This window comes from Lactuca serriola, chromosome 3 (assembly GCF_051521515.1).
Source record: "Lactuca serriola cultivar US96UC23 chromosome 3, Lser_US96UC23_V15, whole genome shotgun sequence".
Classification (NCBI taxonomy): domain Eukaryota; kingdom Viridiplantae; phylum Streptophyta; class Magnoliopsida; order Asterales; family Asteraceae; genus Lactuca; species Lactuca serriola.
The window spans coordinates 100010590-100019017 of NC_136410.1; the positions used below are offsets into that span (position 1 = coordinate 100010590).

The 8428-nt window shown below is 36.1% G+C and overlaps 1 long non-coding RNA gene across 1 annotated transcript; it reads right to left on the reverse strand.

Annotated features, from left to right (window-relative positions):
* Positions 1-5174: 5174 nt before the first annotated feature.
* On the reverse strand, positions 5175-6568 carry LOC145094595 (uncharacterized). Its single transcript, XR_013703429.1, has 3 exons — positions 6312-6568; positions 5633-5748; positions 5175-5452 (listed from the first exon to the last, which is right to left on the reverse strand). It is a non-coding gene; the product is annotated as an uncharacterized LOC145094595 (long non-coding RNA).
* Positions 6569-8428: the final 1860 nt, after the last annotated feature.

The window sequence follows — 8428 nt, forward strand, 5'->3', positions numbered from 1 at the left end:
ATTCCTTCAGACATTGTAAATTTAACTCAACTACACAGACTTAGTTTGTCTTCAAATAATTTGGTTGGTGAGATCCCAAAGGAGTTCGGGAAGATGAAAAGTATGTTAAATTTGTACTTATCTAATAATCAACTTTCAGGTATAATACCTGTAGAATTCGGGTCTTTCCGTGATCTCCTTCAACTCGATCTATCCACAAATAGATTAAATGGGTCGATACCCAAAAGTATTGGTAATTGGGCACACATTCACTGGTTGAATCTTAGTAATAACATGCTCAGTGAGAAAATTCCATCTGAAATTGGTAAATTAGTGCAACTTACAAAGCCTGATTTATCTCAGAATTTTCTCATGGAACAGATACCATCTGAAGTTCAAGGTTTACAAAACTTGCAAATATTAGATTTTTCTGGCAATAGATTATCTGGTTCTATTCCTTATGCTTTTGCAAGTTTACCTCGCGGGATTGACATCAACCTTTCTTACAATGAGCTCTCCGGTCCGGTTCCCCCTTGCGCCAACTTTGTGAATGCATCCCTACAAGGCAATCCAGGTTTGTGTGGAAATGTTACCGGAATGAAACTTTGTGAAAGTAAATCTATAAAGAAGAAAAATGATTCCTTTCATGATATGGTCATCCTAGTAATTATTTTCACTCTTATCGGGGCAATTGTACTTTGTTTATTCACGTATGGCCTCATTGCATATCGAAAACAAAAGAAAATGTCTTCATTGAAATCATTGGACGAAAAAAGTGGTGATTATTTCACCATTACAAGTTTTAATGGAAAATTAGCGTATAATGATATCTTGAAGGTAACAAATGATTTCGATGATGCATATTGTATTGGGACCGGGGGATATGGTACTGTATATAAAGCCGAGCTACAACCTACCAATGTAGTAGCTGTCAAGAAACTTCACGTGTCATCTGATAATGTTGATCACAACAGTTTCCTTAATGAGGTACATGCGTTAACAAACATAAGGCATCGAAACATAGTGAAACTATATGGATATTGCTCCCATGCCTGCCATTCATTTTTGATTTACGAGTACCTTGAAAAGGGAAGCCTTGGATCAATCTTAAGAAGTGATGTCTTGGCAAAAGAATTGGATTGGTTGAAAAGGATCAATATTGTAAGGGCTATAGCTAATGGCTTGGCTTATATGCATCACGAGTGCTCGCCTCCTATAATTCATAGAGACATTTCCATAGCCAACATCCTTCTGAATTCTGATTATGAGGCACATATTTCTGACTTTGGCACATCCAAGCTTTTAAAGTTGGACTCATCAAAATCAACCACAATTGCTGGCACCTATGGTTATATCGCGCCAGGTAATGTAATTTTGTGATAGTTCTATATTTTCTAAAGTTTCGTGATATATATGAATAAGTATATCTACATATACATGTATCTATGCTAGAATCTTATGGGTTTGATATTGCTTTTTGTTCTTATCCCATATTTTTTTTGGTGTAGAGCTTGCTTATACGATGGTGGCAACCGAGAAATGTGATGTGTTTAGCTATGGCATTGTTGCAATAGAAGTGATCATGGGAAAGCATCCTGGTGAACTACCAACATTTTCTGTCGATGATGTGTTGCTAGAAAATGTGGTAGATAATCGGATTCCACTACCCTCACCACAAGTTGAGAAACAGTTGAAGTCGGTACTGAATCTTTTAAGAGCTTGTTTGAACTCCAATCCACATGAAAGACCAACAATGCACCAAGTTTCAAAATTGTTGATGAAGGCTTCCTAATAGAGTACTATCAATGTTCTTTGCTTTTGTCAAGTTCCCTACATGCATCCCGATAATATGTATTTATTCGGATGCCTTCTTGTTCCTGAAACTCCTCATATGTTTTATTAAATAATTATGTTGTATATAAACAAATAAGTCAGTCAAGATTGCAATCCTTTTGGAAACTTTACTTCTGGAAAATCAAGTATCAGTTAAGGACAAATTTGTCTATGATTAACCACATAAAATATGTCTTTGATTTTTCCATGACCTTTCACATTACCATTGGAGAAGATATTTAAAATTAGTGAATAGATGATGTTGTGATAGTTTAAAGTCAAAACATTGGTTGGGCACCGAAGATGTTCTAAGAGATGTGTAACCAGTTTTCTCGACTTAAATTTGACAGTTATTTTTTCATCCTTCTTCTAGTCTCCTACTTTGGCATGATAGCTTAACCTTCCACCAAACTCCATACCATAAAATTCAAATTCAAAAGGGTTGCCAAAGATTGTAGGAAAAGTCGGTAACATAATATGTTGAATTTGATGCTCTGTAGCCGCCCAACACTACCTAGCATGATAGCTTAACCTTCCACCAAACTCCATACCATAAAATTCAAATTCAAAAGGGTTGCCAAAGATTGTAGGAAAAGTCGGTAACATAATATGTTGAATTTGATGCTATATAGCCGCCCAACACTACCTAGCATTATAGCTTAACCTTCCACCAAACTCCATACCATAAAATTCAAATTCAAAAGGGTTGCCAAAGATTGTAGGAAAAGTCGGTAACATAATATGTTGAATTTGATGCTCTATAGCCGCCCAACACTACCTAGCATGATAGCTTAACCTTCCACCAAACTCCATACCATAAAATTCAAATTCAAAAGAGTTGCCAAAGATTGTAAGAAAAGTCGGTAACATAATATGTTGAATTTGATGCTTTATAGCCGCCCAACACTACCTAGCATGATAGCTTAACCTTCCACCAAACTCCATACCATAAAATTCAAATTCAAAAGGGTTGCCAAAGATTGTAGGAAAAGTCAGTAACATAATATGTTGAATTTGATGCTCTATAGCCGCCCAACACTACCTAGCATGATAGCTTAACCTTCCACCAAACTCCATACCATAAAATTCAAATTCAAAAGGGTTGCCAAAGATTGTAGGAAAAGTCGATAACATAATATGTTGAATTTGATGCTCTATAGCCGCCCAACACTACCTAGCATGATAGCTTAACCTTCCACCAAACTCCATACCATAAAATTCAAATTCAAAAGGGTTGCCAAAGATTGTAAGAAAAGTCGGTAACATAATATGTTGAATTTGATGCTTTATAGCCGCCCAACACTACCTAGCATGATAGCTTAACCTTCCACCAAACTCCATACCATAAAATTCAAATTCAAAAGGGTTGCCAAAGATTGTAGGAAAAGTCGGTAACATAATATGTTGAATTTGATGCTCTATAGCCGCCCAACACTACCTAGCATGACAGCTTAACCTTCCACCAAACTCCATACCATAAAATTCAAATTCAAAAGGGTTGCCAAAGATTGTAGGAAAAGTCGGTAACATAATATGTTGAATTTGATGCTCTATAGCCGCCCAACACTACCTAGCATGACAGCTTAACCTTCCACCAAACTCCATACCATAAAATTCAAATTCAAAAGGGTTGCCAAAGATTGTAGGAAAAGTCGGTAACATAATATGTTGAATTTGATGCTCTATAGCCGCCCAACACTACCTAGCATGATAGCTTAACCTTCCACCAAACTCCATACCATAAAATTCAAATTCAAAAGGGTTGCCAAAGATTGTAAGAAAAGTCGGTAACATAATATGTTGAATTTGATGCTTTATAGCCGCCCAACACTACCTAGCATGATAGCTTAACCTTCCACCAAACTCCATACCATAAAATTCAAATTCAAAAGGGTTGCCAAAGATTGTAGGAAAAGTCGATAACATAATATGTTGAATTTGATGCTCTATAGCCGCCCAACACTACCTAGCATGATAGCTTAACCTTCCACCAAACTCCATACCATAAAATTCAAATTCAAAAGGGTTGCCAAAGATTGTAAGAAAAGTCGGTAACATAATATGTTGAATTTGATGCTTTATAGCCGCCCAACACTACCTAGCATGATAGCTTAACCTTCCACCAAACTCCATACCATAAAATTCAAATTCAAAAGGGTTGCCAAAGATTGTAGGAAAAGTCAGTAACATAATATGTTGAATTTGATGCTCTATAGCCGCCCAACACTACCTAGCATGACAGCTTAACCTTCCACCAAACTCCATACCATAAAATTCAAATTCAAAAGGGTTGCCAAAGATTGTAGGAAAAGTCGGTAACATAATATGTTGAATTTGATGCTCTATAGCCGCCCAACACTACCTAGCATGATAGCTTAACCTTCCACCAAACTCCATACCATAAAATTCAAATTCAAAAGGGTTGCCAAAGATTGTAAGAAAAGTCGGTAACATAATATGTTGAATTTGATGCTTTATAGCCGCCCAACACTACCTAGCATGATAGCTTAACCTTCCACCAAACTCCATACCATAAAATTCAAATTCAAAAGGGTTGCCAAAGATTGTAGGAAAAGTCGGTAACATAATATGTTGAATTTGATGCTCTATAGCCGCCCAACACTACCTAGCATGATAGCTTAACCTTCCACCAAACTCCATACCATAAAATTCAAATTCAAAAGGGTTGCCAAAGATTGTAAGAAAAGTCGGTAACATAATATGTTGAATTTGATGCTTTATAGCCGCCCAACACTACCTAGCATGATAGCTTAACCTTCCACCAAACTCCATACCATAAAATTCAAATTCAAAAGGGTTGCCAAAGATTGTAGGAAAAGTCGGTAACATAATATGTTGAATTTGATGCTCTATAGCCGCCCAACACTACCTAGCATGATAGCTTAACCTTCCACCAAACTCCATACCATAAAATTCAAATTCAAAAGGGTTGCCAAAGATTGTAAGAAAAGTCGGTAACATAATATGTTGAATTTGATGCTTTATAGCCGCCCAACACTACCTAGCATGATAGCTTAACCTTCCACCAAACTCCATACCATAAAATTCAAATTCAAAAGGGTTGCCAAAGATTGTAGGAAAAATCGGTAACATAATATGTTGAATTTGATGCTCTATAGCCGCCCAACACTACCTAGCATGACAGCTTAACCTTCCACCAAACTCCATACCATAAAATTCAAATGTTAAAAGGGTTGCCAAAGTAGGAAAAGTCGGTTGGCAACCAGGTTTTAATACAACCCGGTTGGCAACCAGGTTTTATATGGGGCGAGTCTTACAAGTAAAATCTTATTATACTAATTCAACCAGGTTCCCTTATATTTCTATTTTTGCACTTAATATACAAAACAAAGAACTCTTTTTATTAAATTCCAATCAGTTTCTGCATATTTACATCACCACTAAAAGTAGGATCCAACCTTAACGAGATGTTCACATATGAAACCTACTTAAAAGATGTTGACACCAATCTCATAGCCAAAGCCCACGTCCTAAAAGCATCAATTTTTACATGTTGCTCACTTGAAACACCTCAATGTATACAAGCCAATCAAACTAGATATGCAACTGAAGACTCGTATGCTTCTTGTTGATAAATTCCCATCATGCTTATCAACACCTACCAGGAAATAAAACAGAACACATTTAAGCAAAATCTGAATGCAAATGGGCTTTTACACAGAAACAAAATATCAAAAATACATACACTGCAACAGTAGGATGTTACACTAGACACGACTAAAAATGGAAGACTGATAAAAACATACAAAATATGTTGGTAAGAAACAACGTACAAAACCTGTTTATTAAGAGCATTGTCCAAAATATCCACTAACAAAAGTAGAGCATAATAGAAAACACACCACAGAAACTGGAAGTTGGATGCTACACTGGTCCGGGTTCTTTCACCATATGCTGCAGAAAATACTTTCATGAGCTTGTTAACATTTAATATAAAATTAAGTATGCAATCATAAAAAAAATATTCAACCATGAGTAAAAACAAAAGGGGTAATCAATCACCTTACAATGTTAATAATTTTTTCCTCCAGCAGGAACATAAATAATGTTTCTCACAATATTATTTCTATCAACTTGGTAATCCAGTTCATTTAGAAAATAAATTGGAAATCAGAAATTACATAAAAATGTTAAGAAACCAGCCACTTATTGTTGCATGTTGTATCTTTAGACACATTTTAAGCATTTATAATCCTGTTATATTTTCCAACTCTAATGTGATTTAGGGTTTTGACCCAAACATTATATATTTTGAACTCGTTTATTGATGACTGGATAGAAAAATACCAACAATGCAACAATAACCTCTAATCAGAACATGCGTATATTAAACCAAAATAGAGGATCTATTACTCAATTCATGTATCTGGATTCCAAAACTTGATATGCATAATTAAAATAAAAAATAAAAAAAAATAAAAAAAAATAAAAAAAAAAAGTATCAGTCGAAATGGTACCTCAAGAGCATCGATTGTTGTGGCACTAGTGAAAATAGCGGCGATAAAGCGTCGAATTCTCGTCGTTTTAGGGTATTAGGGTTTTCGATCAATGGTTTTAACTCTCTAGAGTGCTCGCATTCACAGAGTAGCTTCGAATTGAAATCATATACCTGGTCAAATGGCGGGATAATAAAAATTTGTAGCGGGATAACGGAAATTGGTGGCTGGATATGAACATTTGATAGGCAATGTTTTTTGTTATTACGATGAATAAATTCATTACAGATGCAGTTGTTTTTTAAGTGTAAACTCCAAAAAGTTAAATTCCTTGATTCGGTGATATTAGTTATTAATTAATAAAAATAAAATAAATTCAAACAAAATCCAATACTAAAGACAAAACTGCAAATTTGATCCTTGTGGTTTGCAAAAATCTTTGGATCGGGTCCAAAAAGTTTTCAGCTTGCACCGAAGGTCCAAAATCAAGGTTTTTCATTGTTTTTGGTCTAAAAAAACTTGAAAAGTCGGTTTTACCCTTTTCCATTTCTTTTTTCTTTTTTCTTTATTTATTTTGGTATTTAAATAATTAAAAAAAAAAATCTTACCCTACACACACACACTCTCTCTCTCTTTCTCTCTCTCTCTCTCTCTCTCTCTCTCTCTCTCTCTCTCTCTCTCTCTCTCTCTCTCAACTGAAGAACTTCCCATCTCGTCTCCATTGGCAACCTCCAAAGTCTTGATTTTAACTCCGACAAACTCACTGGAAATAGGTGAGCATGGGAACTGCCGGAGTCTCAAGAATCTAAAGAGAAATCAAGAACCTACAACATTTGGGCCAACTACAACATTTCCCCTCTCAACCTTAGTCAACGTCTCTCTCCCAGAAGGTATCACGATGGTTGGTGATTTTCGTCATCGGAGAACATAACCCACCACCTGTAACTCATCAAAAAATCAAGCGCCACCATCGACTTGATCTTTGCTTCCTTTTCTCCTCATCATTGAATCACCCCACCTGGAATCTATTATCTAGTACCAAATCTGGAATCCACAAAACCTAAATACACACGAACGAAAGGCAAATTGAAGGGAGCTGAGGTGCAAATGGGAAATCGCAAGGAGGGGCAAGGGGATATGTCAAGACCGACGACCCTTTGTGGGTTTACTCTTTATCTTCACTGATTGGGAAAAGTAAGAAAGAACACAAATAGAAGAAGCAGTCAAGGTGGTGATCTGTTGGTCAAACAGATCGCGAGAAGGAGTCGATCTCCGACGAACTCCCCTAGGTTCTTCGCTTGTCATCGGCGGCCCCAAATCGAGGGGGAAAGGGAACCGATTGGATCGAAGGGAGAAAGAAGAAGAGCAAAAGCACAAAATGGGTGGTTCGATGGAGTTTTGGTCCATCGCTAAAATGAAAGAAGAAAATGAAGGTGGCTTACGCTGTTGGGTGACTATTACAGCGAGGGGGCTGCTCCGGTGGCCTCCTTGGTTATTCTCCTTCTATTCCGTTGGCAAAACACGAGGGGCAAAGGGAAAGAAACACCGAAGTAGCAGCCGAAGGAAGTGACGATACTCAGGGGTGTTTGGTTATTTCCAATTGACAGGAAGGAGGGGTGGAGGAGGGTTGCCGGTTCCCTCTTTTTTCTCGCTGATGGTGTAGAAACGAGAGAGAGAGAGAGAGAGAGAGAGAGAATTATTTCCTTTTCTATTTATTTTTAAATTAAAGTAGTATTTGAAAATTAAAAAAAATATAAAAAAGAAATTAAAAGGGTATAACCGTCATTTTAAGTTTTTTTGGACTAAAAACACAGAAAAACCTTGATTTTGGACCTTCTATGCAAGTGAGAAACTTTTTGGACCCTATCCAAAGTTTTTTGAATACCACAGGGACCAATCTTACAGTTTTGTCAATACTAAAAGTGGTCCACTTTTCTATCTTCTACTCTATTTTGCCATATGTCCTCTTCTCATTCATTTGGATACATGGTATTTTCTAAAAATTTTAAATTTTCTATTTTCCACTTGTCATTTTATTGTATTTTTCATTTTATTAAATTAAAATTCCACATTTAATATATAAGGTAATATATATGTAAGGTATTTATTAGAAAATGATTTATATATGTAATGTATCC